The following is a 24,393-nucleotide window of genomic DNA, read 5'->3' as shown; positions in this document are numbered from 1 at the left end:
CCTAGTAGGGCATACTCGGAGAACACCCGGGTGGGTATGACCCTAAGAAAGACACTGATGATGTGTGTCTAAAAGTCATTGGTCTCGCCAACATTGTGCTTTGATCTAAGTGAGAGACAAAGCTGTTAGTTAAGGCCTTGCTATATGAAAACAATGTTGGTTGAAATGATGCTATCACAGATGGACTGCAAATCCGATCTTCTTATGAGAATTCTTCTGTGAACTTGAAAAATTGTCCAAGTACCATGTATGTATGAATACCTCCCTAGTTAAGAGGGAGTGTTGAAGAAAGTGTAACTAGGTTCGGCCTTCATAATGACACATTCCAATGTAAATGATGTAAATTGTATCTAGCAAAATATTTTGTAAATTTGAGTCACGAGTTTCATGCTCAAAATTGTGTAGTAGCTCCCATTGTGAGCTCTAGGCTAGGCGATAAGTTTCTGTCATTGATGTAAATATTACACTTGTAAATTGTATGTAAAAAGATGAGTTTGTGTCTCCAAGATCAAGGGCAAAACCATGTTAAATGTCTCCCCCAAATGCAAGGCTAAAGGACCAGCAATTCGGCATCAAGAAGACTTCCAAAGTGATAATACAAGTCAGATTATAAGTTGGCTTGGAGGCTCCTAATATGTCGGCTTAAAGCGAGTATCAAGTCGGCCTAGAAGTTGGCCTAAAAGTCACTTGTGTAGGCTATATAAAGAGCCTACCCCTCTCCAATTTGGACTCACTCAATCATCAAATTCGGCCTGCTCTCAAGAAGGAGAAGGTGCGAAGTCAAGGGTCAAAATAAGGAGCCACAGTCCAGCGAAGAAGAAGTCTGTCCTGCCATCCGAATTACCTTGAAGATTGTCCACATGTGCAGCAACAGGTCTGAGCTAGGGTATCCACTTGCATGGTCATCTTGTTGAGTAAAGGGTTCGATCTTGAGGTTGTTGGAAGGGCAGAATTATTTGGAAGCAAACCACAAGGAGAGCGAAAGTATAGGAGGGCTAAAAGAGCCCTATTTCTCTCTCATGTGTGGACTGAGTTCACATAAATTGCAGATATGTTTTTCGTTAAGTTAGGGCTGCAAGAACAGTCCCCTACAAGGCATCAAAGAAGTTCGTTTTAAGGTCAAGGAGAAGGGTCTTGTTGTATAAGACTAATCTCCAAGAAGAACGAAGGGAGAGGAAGGCTAGGTGAGCCTTTCATTGACCATATGTGCATACATTCACAGTGAAATTGCAGACTTACAGGGCTGACCGAAATTGCAGGAGGAAGAGCAAGTTGTTGAGTATAAACTGGATTAGTAGTTACTCTTGATGTAAGTACAACTTGAAGGGAAAAACAAGGAAGGAAGAAGCTGATCCTAGCTCCTATAGTAGCTGATCCAGTTCACTGTACAGCAGTTAGAGGACAGCAGCAATAAGAGGACAGCAGTAACAAAAGGTGCTTCCCTTGATCTTGGAGACACATCGATCAAAGGGTTTTTGTCTAGGTCTTGGAAATTTTGTCAAGTGAAGATTCTATAAGAAGAATTACCGTGGGTTTTCGGTTGGAGAGGTTTTGCCCTGGCTGCTGCCTATATCCTGTGTTATTGTTCTTTTGTTTATTGTTCATGGTAGCTGGTTGATGAAGTTAACAAACACACACATAAGAAAGATCTTGTTTGAATAAGTAAAAAGGTTAAAAATACTTCACAAGCAGTTATCTAGATCGAGAAATCATTAACATATCAAAGCCCTAGATTTCTCAACAATACTTAGACTAGGCATTTAAGTAAAATCAACCAAGATTCTTGCATTTCACATAAGTCCTAGGAATTGCATTTCATATCGGATAGTTACACATTAAAGCAATAGTTGTTCATCTGGTACTTGGTTTTAAATTTTGTAAACCAAGAGTATTGACTCCATAAGGCACTGGTTTCAAAATATCTAAATCCAATTGAATCCTTAATATCTTGCTAAATCTAAACAAGTGCTAGGACACTCAACTGTGTCTCCCAGACTAGTTAGTTCCCAACTTGTCCTTCGTCATTTCATTTCCATAGGGTCTACCCCACATAGCCTGTTGTTGGGAGAAGCTTAAACGAAGAGGTTGGGAGACTTGAGTCGTTGTCCCGTTGCCAATACAATTTGAGCGACAATAGGGCACATTGTAACTTGTAAAGAAAATTATTTTTATCTTAAGAAGTGTCCAGATACCCTCCAAGACCAGGTCGGCCTGGCAGCTAGCAAGTCGCTCTAAAGGAAGAACCACGTCCACCCTTGATAAATAGAAGAGAACTCATCCTACTTGAAGCACATTCACTCACCACTCATTCTAGTGAAGGAAGAGGAAGAAGAAGGCAGTGAAGGAGGACGAAGGAGATTTGTGTTTGGGCTAAATTTCTCTCACACGTGCTAAGGAGAACTAGGGTTTCTACAACAAGACCGAGGGTTTCTATGTATAAGTTCGATCTTGGAGAAAAAGAGACAAGTAGGCCAAGCGAAGGTCACCAAGGGTAATCCCCATGCTCCTGAAGTGAGGGAAAGTCAAGCAAAGGTCAAAGGAGGGCTCAAAAGGCAGATCGGAGCTCACACGTGTGGCAGCGGCAACTCCTGGGGGGACACAATTTTAGATCTATAAAGGAGGCCAAAATTTCTGCAGTTGGAGGTCAAAGAAGCGCTACTAGAAGAGATTTGATTGGGTTTGACGGGATCAAGGTTAGCACATCATCCAAAGAGGTTGGTCTTGTTCGTGGAGGGTTCTAAAGTCAAGGTCTTAGAATTCGTCAATTGAAGAATCTATAAGGAAGAGAAGAGACTTGTGGGTTTTACTCTCAAGTGGAAAGGTTTTGGCCCCTGCTTGTAGCCGATATTTTTTGTTCTTGTTCTTCTTGTTTTGGTAGTTGTTTGATGATTCACACATATAATAAGTAACAAAGCTAATAAGTAAAAGGACATCACAAGCAGTTATCAAGTAAAGAGAAATCTATATAATCACTGCCCTTTTGATTTCTCAACATGGTATCAAAGCTAAGGTTGACTAAGGGCATTATGAAGATCTCCACTACATTGAAGAAGCTCATCAAAAAGTGTTCAAAGGTAGCAAGCTATATCAAGAAAAGCTTCAAGGAAGCATGGAATCTCCTATTCACTACAAAGGAGGAAGCAATCAAGGCAAAAGATGAAGGTCTCTTCTCGGCACTCACTGGCACATTCCAAGACGAGAGCATTTGGGTAATTGATAGCAGTGCATCTAGGCACATGACTGGTCATCATAAACAATTGAAGACATTATCAAAGGGAAAATATTCTTACTCAGTGGAACTTGGAGATAATAAGAGCTATCCCGTAAGAGGAATTGGATCAACCTCCATAGAGCTGGAAAATGGAAGCAACATTCACCTCAACAACATCCTATTTGTTCCAGGTTTGCATAAGAACTTACTTTCCATTTCAAGTCTAGAAGATAAGGGTGATAGAGTAGCTTTCATTGATGGAAAGGTTGTAGTATGGAGTAAAAACTCAAGCATAGAGAATGCTAGAGTAATTGGTATCTGAGAAGGAAGACTCTACAGGTTGATATCTCCTCTAGCACAAGCTTTGGTTCACATTGAAATCAGCCCGTGTGAATTATGGCATAGAAGATTTGGTCATCTTCATTTCAAAATCCTTCCAACTCTAAGCTCCATAGTAGATGGAATCCCTGAATAGAAAGATCACGAAGGAGTATGTAAGGGATGTGCATTGGGTAAGAATACCAAGAGACCATTTGGAAGCAGTGCTTCACGGTCAAAAGAAATCTTGGATCTCATTCACTCCAATGTATGTGGCCCTATGACTCCTAAATCACTTGGAGGTCATCTATATTATGTCACATTTATAGATGATCATTCAAGAAAGACCTGGGTTTACTTAATGAAAACCAAGGATGAAGTATTTACAAAATTTCAAGAATTCAAAGCTGAAGTAGAGAACCTTACAGAAAGAAGAATCAAGATACTAAGATCCGATAATGGAGGAGAGTATACATCCAAGGAAATTATAGCCTTCCGTAAGGAATTTCGTATTAAGGAGTTGATAGTCCCATATAATCCCAAACAAAATGGACTTGCAGAACGAAAGAACTGATCCATTGAAGAAAGTGTAAAGGCAATGTTACATAATCAAGATCTACCAAAATTCCTGTGGGGTGAAGCCACGAAGACAACAGTATATATTCAAAATCGAAGTCCCCATGGGTCACTGAACAACAGAACTCCCAAAGAAGTCTTCACTGGGAAGAAACCAACTACAAAACACCTCCATATCTTTGGGTGTCCCATATATATTCATATACCAAAGGATGAAAGAAAGAAGCTAGATCCATGAGCAATGAGAGGAAAATTTGTTGGCTATAGCAATTCCTCTAAGACTTATAGGATCTACATAAAGCAAGGACACCATATAGAAGTAAGTCAGGATGTCATATTTGACGAGAGTTGCGTTCAAGAAATCTAAGGAACTTCCCATGGACTCTGATGACGAATAACTTCCAGTATTTGAAGAAGTTAACAAGGAAGAAGAAGAATCTCATCATGAAGATAAGGGTCCCAGTGAACCTATTCAACCTGTGGTCCTCACCGAATCAAGAAAGAAACCTAACTGGTTGAAATCTACACTACTTGATGCAGAAGGTCATGGGGCAGCGAAAGGCTCATTTAGAGAAAGCAAGAAACCCAAAAGATATTATGGGTATGTTGCATACATGACAAAACTAATAGAAGCAAAGCCATCCACTTTTGAAGAAGTTGTCAATCATCAGGAATGGGAGGATGCCATTGTTGATTTGAGGTAGCATCGGATGTGCTCTAAGCCTCAAAATTTGCAGGAAGGTTTAGACACATGCATTCTCCAATACCCAGAAATCGTTTTGGGAAATTCCACCTGGAAACAGTTTCATTAAAATAATTAATTATTTTTAATGGGACCCTAAGTCTAAACTTAGGAAATTAAATTAATTAATGGGTATTAATCTAAACTGTGGGTGGAACTTCTAAAAGAAGGCAAAGATCAAGTCAAATGATCATAACCATTGATTAGAATCTAATATGGGTCGTTGATTAATCAATGAGAGGATTATAAGAGAAAACTTGATGGGCACTTGGAGAACACACTAGAGGTAGATACTCAGTTACCTGAGTAAGATCGATTTTCTCACCTATCGAAGTTCGGCAAGAGAAAATCGAATCAGAGGGAGAGTTGCAAGTGAGAAAGGAAGAGAGGGCATCATCATATTTAGAGAGTGCAAGGTAGCAAGACATAGAGCAGGAACAGGGTGACGTAGAGAGAGGCAGCGCAGAGGTAGTTTGACGCAGAGCCTGTGTGGGCAGCTTGACGTTGAGCCAAGGAGAGCAGTTTGATGTAGAGAGGATCAGAAGGATTCTGGGGAAGAAGAAGTGCTTCACCTGGGGTAGGACTTGGTCAAGAAGTGTCTGTAAAATTTCTCATTCCTATTTTGCTGGTTGTAATTTGTACATGAAAATTTGTTGAAGAATAATAAAACCCTCATCTGTTGCACCGGTTTTCCCACATCGGTTTTTTTTGGGGACAATTGTCCAAAAATAACTTTGTCATTGTGATTGTATTTGTGCCAGTATTTTTCTTTACAATGTTTTAATTGTGAAGGCTGCAGTAGAATATATTTCGATATTTCCCATAAGAATATTGTGGATAACTTATTTCTAAGATAATTAGTAGAATAAATAATATTAATCACTGCAATAGGATTTCTATTTAGAAATTTTCACATGGTATCAAAACTAAAGAGAAGCAAAAGAAATAAGTCAGAGGACCCAGCATTGAAAGGAGAAGGGAATTTGAAATTCCTGCAAGGGCAGAAATTCAAATCTCCCAGAGGATTGTGCAGTTCAAGCCAAGAAGATTGGATTTTGTGGCAAAACTCTCTTTGAGTGAGTTGACAAAGAGGTAAGTCTTTCCAATCGAAATTTGTCAGTGGGAGAGGGAACAACGCAACAAAAGATTCAGCAAAGAGGGTTGTCTCAGGTGGGATGTAGTTTTTCCTACAGCAGTTGCTGGAACAGGTTAGCGTCAGAAATTGGCACAATATGGATACTGAAAGTGTCTCAGAATTATCTACAAGATTGGATGAAGAATTCGCATGCCTAACAAATTCAACGTCAGCGAATGTTTGGTACATTGATAGCGAGGCTTCAAGCTTTAGCTCATATGACTGGAGTACGAGAACATTTCTCGAGCTATTAAGAAGAACAGATGGACTTCCAAATAACTATGGGAAACAGAACGAAACGTACTGCAGTAGGGAGAGGCACCATAGCATTTCAGACGAAAGCAGGGACTAACATCCAAGCCACCAATGTTCTGCATGTGCCAGGATTAGGAATGAACTTGATTTCAGTGTCCCAATTACAGGACAAGGGATATGATGTATACTTCATGGGAAAGAAAGTATACGTCAAGCATCAAAGCTGGAAGAAGAAAAAGCAAATTGGGATTCGAAGCAACAAGTTGTATAGGTTGCAGCTTGAATCACCAATGGCACTAATAAGTAGCAATTGTAATGGTGAGAAGGAGCGGAATGAATTATGGCACAGGCGAATGGGGTACTTACACCATGGAGCACTGAGGATGCTCAAAGACACTGTTACAGGGGTACCAGTCCTTAGTAGTGAACATGATGACTTATGCAGAGGATGTGTGTTAGGGAAGTACTCTAAAGCAGCGTTTTACAGAGGTAACAATAGAGCAAAATGTGTATTAGGATAATACACTCAGATATCTGCAGTCCTATGTCCAAAAAGAGCTCTTAGTGGTGGTGAATACTTTGTCGCCTTATCTATGATCACTCCAGAAAAACCTAGATCTATTTCTTAAAGACCAGGGATGAGGTCTTTGATCGTTTCCGAGAGTTTAAAGCTCTTGTTTAAAATATGACAGGGAAAAAGATAAAGGTATTACATTCAGATAATTGTGGAGAATATACAGACAAAGACTTCACAGATTTCTGCGCAAAGGTGGGCATCAAAAGAGAGTGAACAACTCCATATAATCTGGAGCAAAATCGAGTAGCAGAACGGAAAAACAGAACTATTGTTGGGGCAGCCAAAGCTATGTTATATGATCGGCTAAGTAACCAGATTCGTTATATAGGGGCCACGTGTCCGAATCCGGCGTGTCGGACACGATTCGCCCGAAAAACGTGTCCAAAAAACATGACACGTCGAATCCTATCAGGACACGTCGAATCCCAAGTGTGTCATGAAATTCACCAGCGTGTCCCGATTTTTGACAGCGTGTACAGGATTCGTTTGGCGGAAAAGTGACCTGTGTTTGTCCGGACCATCTTTTGGAAGATATTTGCTGGTTGCATTCCCTTTATTTCTAGCAAGATATAGTGTAACACGGTTAGATGTATACTGGAAATCCTAAATGTATAGTGGAAGTCGGATTTGAGTAAATATTCAGGATGTACTTATTAAGGTTTTGTTCATGATGATGTCAATCAAGTAAGTTATTTGAACGAGAAGTTTTGATTGAGGAATCTTTCAACTATAGGATCACAAGATAGCCGTTTTATTTGTAAGTCATTAATGGTGGTTTCTATTTTTCCTTTTCTACATGTATCATCCAGATTTTCAATAGAATGTTTCACATTCTCTTTGATTGGACTTGGTTTTCTTGTTTCCATATCTTTTCTGGGCGCAACTATGCACAAAGTTGCAGCGTGTGTATGGTTTACAACTTTTATGTGAAATAACATGCTATTGAGGCTTGCCCCACATTGCAAAATCTGGGGTAATTTAAATCCTTTTATCCCAGGTCATTGATTAGAAACATAAACAAAATCGACCTAATGCCTCCACAATCACATTCTGCTCCGGCATAGATTGTGAATTTCCACTTGATACCATGCTCTCTGCAAAATGAGTCAATCTCATTAGTGTTGTACTCTCCACCAATATTAGATTTCAATTTTCAATTCCTTGAGATATTTATCACTTTGCTTTAAACAGAAAGGTGTTGTCAGTGTGTTTATCTTACTATCTTGTAGTTGTAAGTTGTCTTTCAGTTATGAATTATGAATCATGATTTATGTGACCAGTACCACTGACATGTATTTGAATTTTGTATGTACTATGCATGCTATAGATGAAGATCTATGTTTGAAATCAATAAATTTGTATCATTAATTAAAATTTGTGTAAGAAATATCTAATTTTTAATAAATATCTAATTTTTAATATATATATATATATATAATAAAATAATATATAACGAATCCTACGTGTCCTGTTCCAGGGGGCAACGTGTTCGAGTCCGACACCACGAATCCCGAATCCCCATGTCAGGTGACTTGGATGATTGGGATCTACCTAAATATCTATGTGCAGAAGCTTGCAACACAACATTATATATCCATAATAGAACTCCTCATAGAGCATTGGGGAAGAGAACGCCTGAAGGAGTTTTCACAGGGAAGAAGTCGGAAGTCAATCATCTCAGGATATTCAGAAGCGTGGCTTATTGTCACATTCTAGACAAGAAGCACAGTAAACTGGATCAGACTATAGAAAAGAGATATCTAGTAGGATACAGCGACACCTCAAAGGCATATAGATCTACATTCCTAGCAGTCAGAAGATTGTAGTAAGACGGGATGCAAAGTTCATGGAGGATAGAGCTTTCAGGAAACCTTGTGAGATGCCTGCAAAATATCAGTTAGGAGATGTTCCGTTAGTCCAAGAGCAATAGGGGCAGCAAGAAGGACAGATAGGAGGACATACACCTGGATCGAGTACAATGACTAGCACCAGTATCTCCTTAGAAGGAGGAAATGCAGATGGTTCTCAACAAATAGAACGACAGGATCAGGAGGAAGAGTTGGTTCATCCTCCCACCACTAGTGGTAGAACCATTAGAGAAGTACGGCAGACACTGAGGGACATAGAGGAGTCTGTTGGAGCTCATAGAGCCGAGAAGAGGCAGCGTAGACAACCAAATAGAGACCAGGCAATGGTAGCTCAAGTTGAAGAACCCTCTAGCTTTCAGGAAGTTGTTCAACACCAAGTATGGGTGGATGCCATGGTGGAAGAATACAACTCCATCATGACGAATGATGTCTGGGAGTAGTACCTAGACCAGAAGATAGATCAGTTGTAGGATCATGATGGATCTACAAGATCAAGTATGCCGCAGACGACAGTATAGAGAAGTACAAGGCAAGGTTCGTGGCAAAGGGGTATGCTCACAAAGAAGGAATAGAGAATGAAGAAACCTTCGCCCCAGTTGCTCGATACACCTCTATCGGATCTGTTATATCCCTAGCAGCTCAAATGGGATGGGAGATTCACCAGATGGATATCAAGATGACATTCTTGAATGGAGTGATAGAAGAGGAGGTGTATATAGAACAGACCGGAGGCTTAGAAACTCATGAGAAGAAAACTCATGTTTGCAGGTTAAAGAAAGCCATATACGGGCCCAAGCAAGCACCCAAAGCATGGTATGGCCAAATTGATAGTTACTTGCAATAGTTGGGATTTGTCAAGAGTGATGTTGATCCCAATCTCTACTATTTGTTGGTAGAGAATGAGCCACTTATTCTTGTATTGTATGTAGATGACCTATTCCTAACTGGGTCATCCAGGCTCATCCAAGATTGCAAGAAGAATCTTGAAGCCGAATTTGACATGAAGAACTTGGGATTGACGCACTATTTTCTGAGGTTGTTAGTTTGGAAGAAGAATGGGGAGATCTTCCTTGGACAAGGAAGGTACGCTACAAAAATTATGAAGAGATTCAGAATAAAAGATTGTCGACCCATGGCTACTCCCATGATCACCAACTAGAAGAAAATAGATGCATCAGAAGACAAGGAAGTAGATCCCACCTTGTACAGGCAGCTCATTGGGTCGCTTATGTATCTGGTCAACACTAGGCCAGACATTTGTTTTGTTGTCAACACTCTTAGTCAGTTCATGGTGGAACCAAAAAGGGTGCATTGGGCAGCAGGAAGACACATTCTTAAGTATGTACGCGGAACAATCGGATATGGTTGAAATACTCCCGAGGGGAAGACATCAGTTTGAATGGGTTCACTGATGCAGATTGGGCAGGTAATTCAGTAGACTGGAAAAGTACCTCAGGGTACTGCTTTAATGTTGGATAAGGGATGATATATGGGGGAACAGGAAGCAGAAATCGGTAGCACTGAGCTCGAGAGAAGCAGAATATATCACAGCCAGCACAACTACATGCGAAGCCATCTGGCTCAGAAAATTGCTTGTGAGCTTATTCAAGAAAAGGATGGAAGCGACCAAGGTTTACTGTGATAATCAGAGTTGTATCAAACTCTCTAAGAATCCAGTATTTCATGATTGGTAAAAACATATAGATATTTGTTGTCACTTTATCAGAGACTTTGTTCAGCATGGGGCAGTACAGCTACAGTATGTCCCCAAAGGAGAGCAGGTGGCTGATATACTCACAAAGGTTCTCGGAACAGCTAAGTTCACTCAATTCAGAGAGCAAGTTGGGCATGGTTGAAAATTCGTTTCAGTAGCAGCAGCAATTTGCAGTGCAGGGACAGCTGGCAGTGGCAGTGCCAGCAGCAGCACAGATGCAGACATTCAGAGGGAGTTGTAGTACAGATGCAGTGTTGGCAGTGACAGTACAGTTAGAGCAGCAGCGTAGTAGTTGGTGGACAGTATGTTAGTCATCAACAACACAGACGACAATGCTTCAAAGTCAGAGCAGTATGCAGTAGCAGTATATTGCTAGAGCACATTCCTCGCTAAAAGGGAGTGTTGATTTGGAGTAGCATCGGATGTGCTCTAGGCCTCAAAATTTGCAGGAAGGCTTAAACACATGCATTCTCCAATACCCTAAAATTGTTTTGGGAAATTCCACCCAGAAACAGTTTTATTAAAATAATTAATTATTTTTAATGGGACCCTAAGTCTAAACTTAGGAAATTAAAATAATTAATGGGTATTAATCTAAATTGTGGGTGGAACTTCTAGAAGAAGGCAGAGATCAAGTCAAATGATCCTAACCATTGATTAGAATCTAATATGGGTCGTTGATTGATCAACGAGAGGATTATAAGAGGAGACTTGATGGGCACTTGGAGAACACACCAGAGGCAGATACTCAGTTACCCGAGTAAGATTGATTTTCTCACTGGTCGAAGTTCGGCAAGAGAAAATCGAATCAAAGGGAGAGTTGCAGGTGAGAAAGGAAGAGAGGGCATCAGCATATTCAGAGAGTGCAAGGTAGCAAGACGCAGAGCAGGAACAGGGTGACGCGCATCAGCATATTCAGAGAATGCAAGGTAGAAAGACGCAGAGCAGGAACAGGGTGACGTAGAAAGAGGCAACGGAAAGGCAGTTTGACGCAAAGCCTGCGTGGTCAGCTTGACGCTGAGTCAAGGTGTTAAAATTGGCAACTAGGGCCAAACTTCATATGGGTCATCTTATTCATCGCTGATAATATGTTCATTAGATTCCTCTCGTCGAGAGGTGTAGGATTGATCTAAAGATCATCTGATTCCGATAAGTATTCATGGAGATATGAATTTATTTTGATTATGGAATTATTATCAAGCCGACCTACAACTCATGTAGGCTCAGAAGCCCAACAGTCGCATCTATTCAAACATCAACAGTTGTGTATAAATACAAGAGGACTTTTCCTCATTTGCACTCACTCATCTCATCACATCTCTCTCTCTCTCTACTGCGCAGAAAAGAGTCTCTTCTCTATTGCGCAAAAAAGGGTCTCTCTCTCACACATGTGAAGCCGGAAGCTGCTGAAACTGAAGCTGCAACTGCAGATCCAAACTTTGACCAGCGTGGACCATCAAACCTCCTCTTCTGATCTGCGTTGTAGGTTCATTTGAACCTCCTCTAAAGGCTGCAACTTTTGGTGGTGGAATCAAGTCAATCTGAGGGGCGGTTTGCGAGATAACGACTGCCCTAGTTTGAAGGAAGCTGTTGAAACTGAAGCTGCAACTGCAGATCCAAACTTTGACCTACGTGGACTTGAAGATCTCCTCATCAGAACTACGTTGTAGGTTCATCTGAACCTCCTCTGAAGGCTGCAACTTTTGGTGGTGGAATCAAGCCAATCCGACGGACGGTTTGCGAGATATCGACTGCCCTAGTTTGAAGGAAGTTGTTGAAACTGAAGCTGCAACTGCAGATCCAAACTTTGACCTATGTGGACCTGAAGATCTCCTCATCAGAATTGCGCTGTAGGTTCATCTGAACCTCCTCTGAAGGCTGCAACTTTTGGTGGTGGAATCAAGCCAATCCGATGGATGGTTTGCGAGATATCGTCTGCCCTAGTTTTGATGATGAAGCCGCTAATGTTGATGCTGCTGATCTAGGGTTTGCTACTATTGATATAAATCAGATTTATTGTACTATTTCTCTCTGCTGAATTATTGAAGAAAAAAGAAGATTTGATCAAAGGGTTTCCCCACACATTGTGGGGTTTGTCCCTACCTAGCCGCCACATCTTGTGTCTCTTGTCTTGGCTTGTTTTCTGTCGATCGTTTAATGTTCTATCTGCACTTTACTTTATGTACATGTGATTGCTAATCTGTGGAATATAATAAGAAAAAGAAGTAAATTGTTATAAGCATAGAACATACCATAACTTAACACAGGGAGAGCAGTTTGACGCAAAGAGGATTAGAAGAATTTCGAGCAAGAAGTGCTTCACCTAGGGTAGAACTTGGTCAAGAAGTGTCTGTAAAATTTCTCATTCCTATTTTGTTGGTTGTAATTTGTACATGAGAATTTGTTGAAGAATAATAAAACCCTCATTTGTTGCACCAGTTTTCCCACATTAGGTTTTTCCGGGGACGATTGTCCAAAAATAACTCTGTCGTTGTGATTGTATTTGTGCCAATATTTTTCTTTACAATGTTTTAATTGTGAAGGCTGCAGTAGAATATATTTCGATATTGGTCGTAAGAATATTGTGGATAACTTATTTTTGAGGTAATAAATAGAAGAAATAATTTAATCACTGCAGTAGGATTTCTATTTAGAAATTTTCACAACCATGAATGAAGAATATCAATCTATAATGAAGAATGGAGTTTGGGAGACCATACCTAGGCCCGAAGACAAATCTATGGTAACTTCCAAATGGATCTATAAGATCAAACATGCGGTGGAGGGAAGTATAGATAAGTATAAGGCAAGATTTGTGGCTAGGGGCTTCTCTCAGCAAGAACAGATCGATTACGAAGAGACATTTGCTCCAACAGCAAGATATACAACGATTCGTTCATTGGTCTCTTTGGCAATATAGATGGGATGGAACACCCGCCAAATGGATGTCAAGACTGCATTTCTGAATGGCACCATAGATGAGGAAGTCTATATCGAGCAAACCTTGGGATTTGAAGTTAAAGACAGGAAGGCATATGTTTGCATATTGAAGAAAGCATTATACGGCCTCAAGCAAGCACCAAGGGCATGGTATGCTAGAATGGATGCATGCCTACAAAGAATAGGCTTCACAAAAAGTGATGTTGATCTTGTTGAAGAAAGTGTATCTAGGTTCGGTCTTCATAAATGTAATTTCGATCTTTGTACATGTAAAAAAAAAAAAAAAAATAGTTTTGTTATTTATAACAATGAGTTTCTTGCTCATTGATTAGGTCAAGCACATATTTAAGTGCTTCTAGGAAGTCAAAGAGTCAATGTATTTATTAAAGACCCTTATGGGCTTGTTACACTATGTAATAATAGGTATTAGAGTCATAAGAAGACCTCCAAGCTGTTGAAAAATCTAGGGAATTCAGATATTACAATGATTCTTCTAATGCATGATAACAATTTGTGAAGTATTTTAAACAATTTATATTAGCTTGATCTTTCATTATTATTAGTGTGTGTTTTCACTTCAACAAACTGCTACCAAAAACAAAAGAGACAAGAACACAGATGTTTGGCTTTCTGCCAGGGCCAAAACCTCTCCCTCTTGGAAAGCAAAACCCATGCATAAATTCTTCTTATAGAGATTCCATTGACGATACCAAGACAATGACACTTGACACAAACTACCTCTCCAAGACCAAGCCATCAATCCCCTTCTTCATTGCTACTGGGATCATCATCCTTGATGCACCTGTGCCTTACTGAGATCTTCATTGATGGTGTCATCATTGATACTATGTGATTGCTTCTTGAGATTGCCATAGAGGTGATTTGGGCTCCTTCATTGAGATCGCTATCGTGATCTTGATTCTCACCCTTGATCAATGCACTGAGGGCTTCATTGTTGCTACACCATACTTGGATCATCACAGTATATTAAGATCGTATGCCAAGAGAGCATATAGAGACTGTAGGGATCACTGTAATCCTCTTCATACCAAGACAGTGAGTCTTTCATTATGTACATTCATTAAGGTTGTGACAGCATTCTAGATCCTTGTGATTACGATGATCAGTACTGCATTTTTGATAACGTTCAGCACAGATCTACACACATACATATATATAGAGATCATATGTTAATACTGTGTAGTCTTCTTTTATCCATCCGAGATCCATGCATCTACAGGTATGCCGAAATATGATTTTGCCCAGAACTTGAAACTATGTTGAGAGTATTCCATTTGTATGCTTAGATCACACGTTGCCTGCTCCTATCCATCCGAGGACATTACAGGTATGAGAGGAGGATGATCTAGGTTCTGCTGCTCCTTATACCCATGCGAGGAGGCAACTGAACCCATAGACCTCATCCTGCAGCTACATGACCTTGACTAAGATTCCCTTGACTGCAACTTTGCCTAGACTGCGGCTTCTTACTGACTGCAGCTTCCTCTATATCATTGCGGCTACCCTTTAGGACTGTGGCTTCATCCTTCAAGCGAGTTCTATCTCTCCTTGAATGCGTATACCTGTAGCCCAGACTCATATGAAATTTCAGAGAGAATAGCGAGGTTCTGATATTCCTTGACTGCGGCTCCTTCACCCAATATTTACGCGAAATTTTAGAGAGGAGAATGCGAGTTCCTTGCTTGCTATTTGTGGATACCCTAGCCCACTATAATGCGGATCTTCTGCTCCTTCATCACCCGAAAGAATGCGAGATTTCTTGTCTTCTCTTTGCTGACCCTTCGTGAGTATTTATAGTGGTTTGTGCACTATAATTGAGCCGACGTTACCTTATGAACCGACATGACCATTGCTTCAAGCCGACATGACATGTATTTATTTAATTCATTTATTTGGAGCCAACGTGAGGAATTCTTCCTTGTTTTCGCTTGCATACTTCTTGGAGGATTTCGCTTGGTCTTTGGAGGGCTGCTACACAACTTGTAGGCTAGAATATATTGTATGTAGGTTGTTAAAGATCTCTTCAATACATGACACGACTCTGACAATTACATAAAAACCTAAAGACATCAAGAAGAAGCCTTTGACCTAATTTACACTTCTTGCTCATGAAAACCATGAGGCAAGATTTACAATAATAATTCATTGCATCATTTACAAAGATCATGTCATTATGAAGATCGAACCTAGTTACACTTTCTTCAACACTCCCTCTTAACTAGGGAGGTATTCATAATGGTACTTGGTCATTCTCAATCTGAAGAATTTCTCATAAGAAGAATCAGATTTGCAATCCATCTGTTATAGCATCATTTCAACCAACATTGTTTCCATATAGCAAGGCCTTGACTAACAGCTCTATCTCTCAAATAGATCAGAGCACACAATGTTGGCGAGACCAATAACTGATAGGCATGCATCATCATTGTCTCTCTTAGGGTCATACCCACCCAAGTGTTCGCCGAGTATATCCTACTAAGACTATTCTCATCTTGGGTTCCCAGCCCTCAAGAATATCAATCCTCTTGCCCACTCTTGTCTTGGATGCCCTACCACATCCTCAAAGAGTGTTGGATGCCAGATGATTACACAATCCTCCATTCTTTCTTCCAAACTGAAGACAAGAATGTCGTGTCTAACTCTCCCTCTTAATCAAGGACGAGTTCCAAGTTTCTCTTCACTCAAAAACTTGCTCGAGTTCCTTTGCTCATAGGAACTTCCCAAAGCTCCCTCTTACCCAAGGACTATATCATCAGTGCTTTATAGGGTCTTCTAGTTGACTGACAATCCAAGACTTCGATGTCATCAATTTCTTCACATGTAGGGTTCAGCCATCCATCACTTTCCTCCGTCATGTCATTCCTTCGTTCCCAAAAAGTATCCTCCTTAGCTTTACATCTGGGGTTTCCTTCATAAGCTCATCTGTTTTCACTTTTCTCCAACAATGATTCTCTAGATCACAACGTACATGGTTGTGACATCCTTCACAACTCTCCTTTCCTTGATCCTGCACACATACCCAGACTTTTCCAAGACGTCAGATACCAAAAACAAAATATATTACCTTTTGGTGATGGCCTTCTTCCAGCGACATCTTCTCATAGGTATCAATCATCCTGCATACAAGTTGACACATCTCCAATGATATCTATTGTCAAGGGCCCTCATCATTCTAGACTTTCATCAGAGTCTTCACATCTTTTCGAGAGATTTCCTGGTCAAGTCTTCCTGATCTTCTGGATGTTGATTGCCTTCATCAAAGGTTGCATACTCCACGATCTCTTCCATCCTCATATCTTTCATTCCCAAGAGCTCTCATGGTTCTTCAATGGTCATCAACTACCTCATACTACATTATGAGAACATATTATCTTGATTTCATCTAGTCTGACTTATGTCTTTCTGCATCCTTTCAAAGGAGGAGATCTTATTCCTGCTTGATCCATTTCATCTGCAACCACATATCATAACATTACAATATCAAATGCAAATACAAATACAATCATACATACCTCATTTTCCTTCAGGTATTTTCCTGTAGCTTCCTTGATTAAACAGATCTTCAATCCCTTGGGCTACTTCATTCTTCATGTCATTGAACCACCATCCCATGAGTTCCAAGAGTTGGAATTCTAATGAGACATTTGTTACCTTCCCGAACTAGGAGATCCTCTGCAAAGATCTCTATCAGAGATCCTTCAGGATCTAGTATATCCCTATCTGGCAGATCTTCAATCCCTTGGGTTGCTTCATTCTTCATGTCATTGAACCACCATCTCATGAGTTCCAAGAGTTGGAATTTCTGATGAGACATTTGCTGCCTTCCCGAACTAGGAGATCCTCTACTGAGATCTCTATTAGAGATCCTTTAGGATCTAGTATATCCCTATCTGGCAAATGTTTCCTTGGATGACTTCTTCCTTTCCTTCAATGTACAACGAGATTCCCAAGAGTTATGTTCCTCATGATTCCATACGAGCACTTGCTTCCATGATGCCACGATGCATCTTCTTACTATGTTCATTTCTGCAGGGACTTTTGATATGACCATTATGAGAGGGATACCATCTCATTCATAGTGGAGATCTATTACTCCCTCTTTCCCCTGATCCTTTCTTTAGCTTCCTCCATCTGTCAAGTAATCTTTCCATATTGTCAACCTTTTCTTTGTTTATCTGCACTTCTTTGTATCCTATCAACTTTCCATTCTCTATCTGACATAAAGACCACAGACTATTGATCGAGGTAACCTTCTTGTTTATGTTACCTTGCTTATCAGTATCAATATCAATGATGATTATTTATTCATCATTTTCTTAGATCTCTTAATTGAGATCTCATGAAGATGTTTCTTCATTCCTTGGTACCTTCTGCACTTTATTTCTAAGAGTATATCATTTCTTACTTCATAGAACCTTAAGAGTTCTCATGACTTCAAAGGAGACTTTGAGGTACTGACTTCACTCCTTCATGAGGATTCTGTCAATCCTACTGCAAGAATTTATCTATCCCATAGACCACCTTGCACTGATGAAGTCAATAAACCAAAACTTGATTATAGAATAAAAGATACTTACTTGATACGTGAAGACAAGATCTTCACCTTGATCATATTCGCTGTTGTTGAGGTAGATGCATTGATGCTTCCGCTGGATAGGATCCTTGTTGAAGCTTTTCTTTAAGTCCTTCAACAATAACTGAATTGAACATCTAGTCCTTGCAGCATCAACTAGAGGTTGCTTGCTATGATGTAATAGGATAGTGCAACATCTGATTTGAGTCATGTCCATGTGCTCTTGAATCAAAAGGGTATTAATCTGAGATAGTGACTATCACTGAGATGTTGTAGGTGCAGCGGTGGGAGACATCTGTTGTCATGTACCCGGAGAACTGTTGTCATTCAAAATCCCTTACTGCTACAGACTTGTGGTTCTGCACTGTTTCCTTGATCTAGGGTCTGCCATCTTTGAACTTGCTTTGTTGCTTGAATCTTGATTCTTGCATGTCTCTTTTTTGCCCTTCCTTTGACTGCTGAACTTCTTCCCTCTGATCCCATGTTGAAAAATCTATGGCATTCAGATATTACAATGATTCTTCTATTGCATGATAACAATTTGAGAAGTATTTTAAACAATTTATATTAGCTTGATCTTTCATTACTATTAGTGTGTGTTTTCACTTCATCAAACTACTACCAAAAACAAAAGAGACAAGAACACAAATGTTTGGCTTTCTGCCAGGGCCAAAACCTCTCCTCTTGGAGAGGAAAACCCATGCGTAAATTCTTCTTATAGAGATTCCATTGACGAATACCAAGATCATTACCCTTGACACAAACTGCCTCTCCAAGACCAAGCCATCAATCCTCTTCTTCATTGCTATTGGGATCATCATCCTTGATGCATCTTTGTCTTACTAAGATCTTCATTGATGTTGTCATCATTGATACTATATTACTGCTTCTTGAGATTGCCATACAGGTGATTTGGGCTCCTTCATTGAGATCGCTATCGTGATCTTGATTCTCACTCTTGATCAATGCATTGAAGGCTTCATTGCTGCTACACCATACTTGGATCATCACAGTATATTAAGATCGTATGCCAAGGGAGCATATAGAGACTATAGGGATCACTGTAATCCTCTTCATACCAAGAAAGTGAGTCTTTCATTATGTACATTCCTTAAGGTTGCGACAGTGTTCTAGATCCTTGTGATTACGATGATCAGTACTGCATTTTTGATAACATCCAGCGCAGATCTACACACACATATATATAGAGATCATATGTTAATATTGTGTAGTCTTCTTTTATCCATCCGAGATCCATGCATCTACAAGTATGCCGAAATATGATTTTGCCTAGAACTTGAAACTATGCTGAGAGTATTCCAATTGTATGCTTAGCTCACACACTGCCTGCTCCTATCCATCCGAGGACATTACAGGTATGAGAGGAGGATGATCTAGGTTTTGTTGCTCCTTATACCCATGCGAGGAGGCGCCTGAACCCATAGACCTCATCCTACGCCTACATGACCTTGACTGAGATTCCCTTGACTGCAGTTTCGCCTAGACTGCGGCTTCCTCTATATCACTGCAGCTACCCTTTAGGACTGCGGCTTCATCCTTCAAGCGAGTTTTGTCTCTCCTTGACTGCGTATACCTGTAGCCCAGACTCATACGAAATTTCAGAGAGAATACCAAGGTTCTGGTCTTCCTTGACTGCGGCTCCTTCACCCAATATTTACCCAAAATTTCAAAGAGGAGAATGCGAGTTCCTTGCTTGCTGTTTGCAGATACCCTAGCCCACTGTAATGCGGATCTTCTGCTCCTTCATCACCCGAAAGAATGTGAGATTTATTGTCTTCTCTTTGCTGACCCTTCGTGGGTATTTATAGTGGTTTGTGCACTATAATTGAGCCAACGTTACCTTATGAACCGACATGACCATTGCTTTAGGCCGACATGACATGTATTTATTTAATTTATTTAATTCATTTGTTGGAGCCGACGTGACGAATTCTTCTTTGTTTTCACTTGCATACTTCTTGGAGGATTTCGCTTGGTCTTTGGAGGGCTACTACACAACTTGTAGGCTAGAATATATTGTACGTAGGCTCTTAAAGAGCTCTTCAATACATGACATGACTCTTTGACAATTACATAAAAACCTAAAGACATCAAGAAGAAGTCTTTGACCTAATTTACACTTCTTGCTCATGAAACCCATGAGGCAAGATTTACAATAATAATTCATTGCATCATTCACAAAGATGATGTCATTATTAAGACCGAACCTATTTACACTTTCTTCAACACAAGCAAAGTCACAAGCCTCCTCCAAACATTGGCACCATCAAAAGAAGCAATCCGAATTATATAGAACAAGTCAACTTCAAATCTTCATGTCAGCCTCAAGTCGGCCTAAAAGAAGGAGACAGACTTCTATATAAGGAGCCATTCAACCTCCTCAAAATAGCATCATATCATCTCTGAAATCAGCGAGAAAGAGGATGAGTAAAGGGTATGAAGAAGTCAAGGAAAGAGGTCTCCAAGTGCATCGAAGAAGGAAGGAAGTAAAGTGAGTTTTTGGGCACTGTTGTATGGCTAATTACAGTCACACGTGTGAAGGCAAGAAGGCTATTCTATTGTGATATCAAGCTCTCCTATTACAATCATAAAGGAGAAGTGTTTGGGCTAGAAAAGAGTGCCTATAAGGCCTCTCATTCAAGCGAGGAAGAAGGCTACACAAGCGAAGGAAGAAGGAGGAGTCTAACATAGTTTTTGTGAAGATATTCCCTCACACGTGCGAAGAATTAGGGCTATATTACTGCTGCTCTAAGTCTACAATCTTTGTGAAGAAAAGAAGGCCCGGTTGGGAGGTGACAAGTTCATCTTCTTAAGTTAGAAAGGCTCCATCTCAAGCGAAGGAAGAAAAGGACAAGGATCACTCTAGGGCATACAATCTAGGGTTTCTACAGTTGTCGAAAGAAGAAGAACAAAGTACTGGACGGAGGAAGATGAGGGAGGACGAAGTGTTGCAAGAGGAAGTAATCTTGAAAGGGCTTGAATTGTGCTTGGAGGATCTTCTTGTCAAGGGTCTAGGGTTTGGCATTGATTAATAGAAGCTTCAATAAGAGAAATTTATGAAAGGGTTTTCCTCTATAAGAGAGAGAGGTTTTGCCCTGGCAGAGAGCCAACATCTTGTGTTCTTGTTTCTTGTGTTTGGTAGCAGTTTGATGAAGTAAACACACACACTAATAAGAAGAAGAAGAAGATCAAGCTAACAAAGATAAATTGTAAAAGTGTTTAACAAATTGTTATCAAGTCTAGAAGAATCCTACTATACATAACTTCCCTTGATTCTTCAACATGGTATCAGAGCTTAGGTGACACATCAAGAAAAGGGCATCTCAAGAACATTCATCAAGGAAGGACATCTACAAAAGTTGAAGCATCAAGCCAAGAAGTCTCAATCTCATCAAGGACTACAAGAAGACTACAAAGCAAAAGGAGAAGCCTTTTGTATAAAGGCACCTACAAGAAGAGAAAATCAAGGAGGGACCTACATCAAGCCACACCATCTTCAAAAGGAAAAGCACTACAAGCCAAGTCATCAAGCAATCAATCAAGTCCATTTGAAGAAAGCAACTTGAAGAACATCAAGATCCAAGGAAGGCAACCCATCAAGTCTTCAAGAAGAAAGAAAGTCCACTACATCTCAAACTCTATCAAGTAAGTATATGTCCCCTTTTGATTATACATCAATGTCTTTTTGCAAGGAAAGCAATAAATTGGTTGGGACCACTAACTTCCTTGCATGGAAGAAGAGGACTAATTTACTTCTCAAGGAGAATGAACTTCTAGAACACATCAAAGGGAATATCACTATCCCTGTTAAGGAACAAACTCAAGCCTTAGCCAAGTACAATAAGGATGACACAAGAGCTCAAAGGATTCTAATAGAATCCATCAAAGACTCTCATTCCTTATGTCTCCAAACTTGAAACATCAAAAGAAATTTATGACAAGCTAATAGAGCTATTCTCGGTAAGCACAGCTGAAGAAGTGATATCTCTTCGAAATGATTTGTATAAGATGAAGATATGAAAGGAAGGAATAGCTCCATATTTCATGAAGTTCTCTGAGATGAGGGATCAACTTCAAGAGCTGGGAGAAGTCATGTCTGACCGAGAAATGACCACCATAGTACTCAATGCTCTACTTGAGGATTGGGGCAACTTCACATCAAGCATATATGCCAAGAAGGAAGCTACCCCACTATGTGAATTATGGTCTTTATGCAAGATAGAGGAAACTAGACTCAAAGCAAAAGAGGATGTGGGATCAAAGGAGCAAGCACTTGCAACCATGGCTAAGAAAAAGGGAAAATTTGGCAAATTTGGTCCACGAAGAACAAACAATAGAGATATGTCCAAAATCCAATGCTTTGGATGCCAAGAATATGGACACTACAAAAGAAATTGTCCAAAACTTAAGAAGGACAACAACAACAAAAGAAAAAGGGAAGAAATTCATATGACTCAGAGGTGAAAGAAGAAGACAAGAAGCAAAAGAAAGAAGATCCTCTAGATCTCTACTATGACTAAGTCTACTTCTTTACTTAAAGTCTTCTTTCAAAGTTTTGAGTAGTATAGGAGCATGTAGGAATAGAATAAAAATGCATGGCTAGAAACATCTTCTAGAATCTAGAAGCATGATGTACATAGAGTTCAAAATACTCATGTAGAAGGAGCATTTAGAAATAGAACAAAATGCATGGTTAGAAATATCTTCTAGAATATAGGAGCATAGTGTACATATAGCTCAAGATATTCATATAGAAGGAGCATACCTATTATAAGACCTCATCCATGATAAAAGAATAAGTGATCATGATTGTAAATCCTAGAAGGCCACCATCATCAAAGGAAAGAGACATTTGCAGGATGAGGATCTACAAAATCCTATGAAGAATCTTCAAAAGAAGGTTCATAAATAAGAGCAGATGTGTCAACAAGAAGTCCATTCATGGAATACAAGGAAGAATGGTGTGCATGCAAGAATGGATGAAGCAAAGAAGGGCTACATCAATCAAGAAGGACCATCAAATGAAGCCGAGATGATCAAAGCAGAATCAAGATGAGGTATGTATGCACTAAAAGGTAAAGTCATGTCATCTTATATATTATTAAAGTCATGGGAGTAGATCTAGACATGATCAAGTACAAAAAGATCTCTTTCACCGAAGACATACTCAAGAGCATGTACTAGTCAACAAGATAAGTGCTCACATAAGGAGCATAAGGTTGTTGACTACTCCATGAAGCAAGTGAAGAAGAAAATACTCTCCTAAGGAGTAAAACATAGCTAACTAAAAGACATGTGAAGAAGAAATGCTGCCTAGTTCAAGTAAGTAGGAAAAGAAGAAAGTGCTCTCATGGGGAAGTATAAGGTTGTTATCTAAACTCAAGAAAAAGCAAATAAAGAAAGAAATCAAGCATGTGAAGAACACCATGGTCATAAGGAATCACTATCCAACAAGATCCATTAAAGACATCTCCCGAAAGAAGGCATGACAACTCTGACAAAGGAAGAAAAAGATCAAAGGACCCTTGACACCTATGAAGGCCTTGGAGATATTAAAGTGCGGATAGTTGATTCAACTCTACGAAGATGTCATGATGAAGAGGCCATCCAACAAAAGCATTATCTAATGTTGAAGCAAGTCATGATGAAGCCATGAAGGGCTACCAAATCGAAGCATGGAAACAAGCAAGTACAACTAAGCATCTATGTGATATGTGGTAAGTATTCTAAAATCGTAGACAGATGACAAAGGAGTAGCCAAATGATGAAAGAACTTGACGCACATCTAGAAGGACACTTTCCACAAAGAAGCAATGACAAGACAAGCCAAGAAAGAAGGTGATCGATGATCGGTGCCCTACCAAGAAGAAGTTAGAACAAAGAATTCATGACATCAAAGAAGGAGATCAAGCAACTGAAGGACCCACGAAGAAGAAGTTGTCGATGAATGGACAAGTCCCTAGCTAAGAGGGAGTTATAACAAGTTCCCAATTACAAAGGAACTTGGACAAGTACCTTGTCAGAGGATACTTGGGCATATCTTCCTCAATTGAGAGGAAGAAATAGACACAACATTCTTGTCTTCACTTGGGAAGAAATAATGGGAGGATTGGGTAATGATTTGGCATCTGATACTCTTTGAGGATGTCTAGGGCATCCAAGACAAGAGTAGGCAAGAGGATCGATATTCTTTGAGGGTTGGGAACCCAAGACAAGAATAGCCCTGGAAGGTCATACTCAGTGAACACCCAGGTGGGTATGTACCTTGAGAGACAATGACTAAGGTGTCTATAAGTCATTGGTCTCACCAACATTATGCTATGATCTAATGAGAGATAGAGATGTTAGTCAAGGCCTTGCTATGGAAAATGTTGATTACTATGATACTATAACAGATGGATTGCCAATCCAGTTTCTCTTATGTGAATTCTTCAAGATTGAA

At 39.8% G+C, this 24,393-nt stretch overlaps 1 protein-coding gene across 2 annotated transcripts in view; it reads right to left on the bottom strand.

The window, feature by feature from the left end:
* LOC149179106 (pyridoxal kinase-like) overlaps positions 1–24,393 on the bottom strand; it is a 338,385-nt gene that overhangs the window by 32,275 nt on the left and 281,717 nt on the right. The window lies entirely within an intron of this gene.

This window comes from Pinus tabuliformis, chromosome 4_1 (genome assembly GCF_031772625.1).
Source record: "Pinus tabuliformis cultivar Carrire ecotype Pingquan chromosome 4_1, CPIR1, whole genome shotgun sequence".
NCBI classification, from domain to species: domain Eukaryota; kingdom Viridiplantae; phylum Streptophyta; class Pinopsida; order Pinales; family Pinaceae; genus Pinus; species Pinus tabuliformis.
The sequence above is the reverse complement of the archived record's forward strand: the minus strand, read 5'-3'. Positions and strand labels throughout refer to the sequence as shown.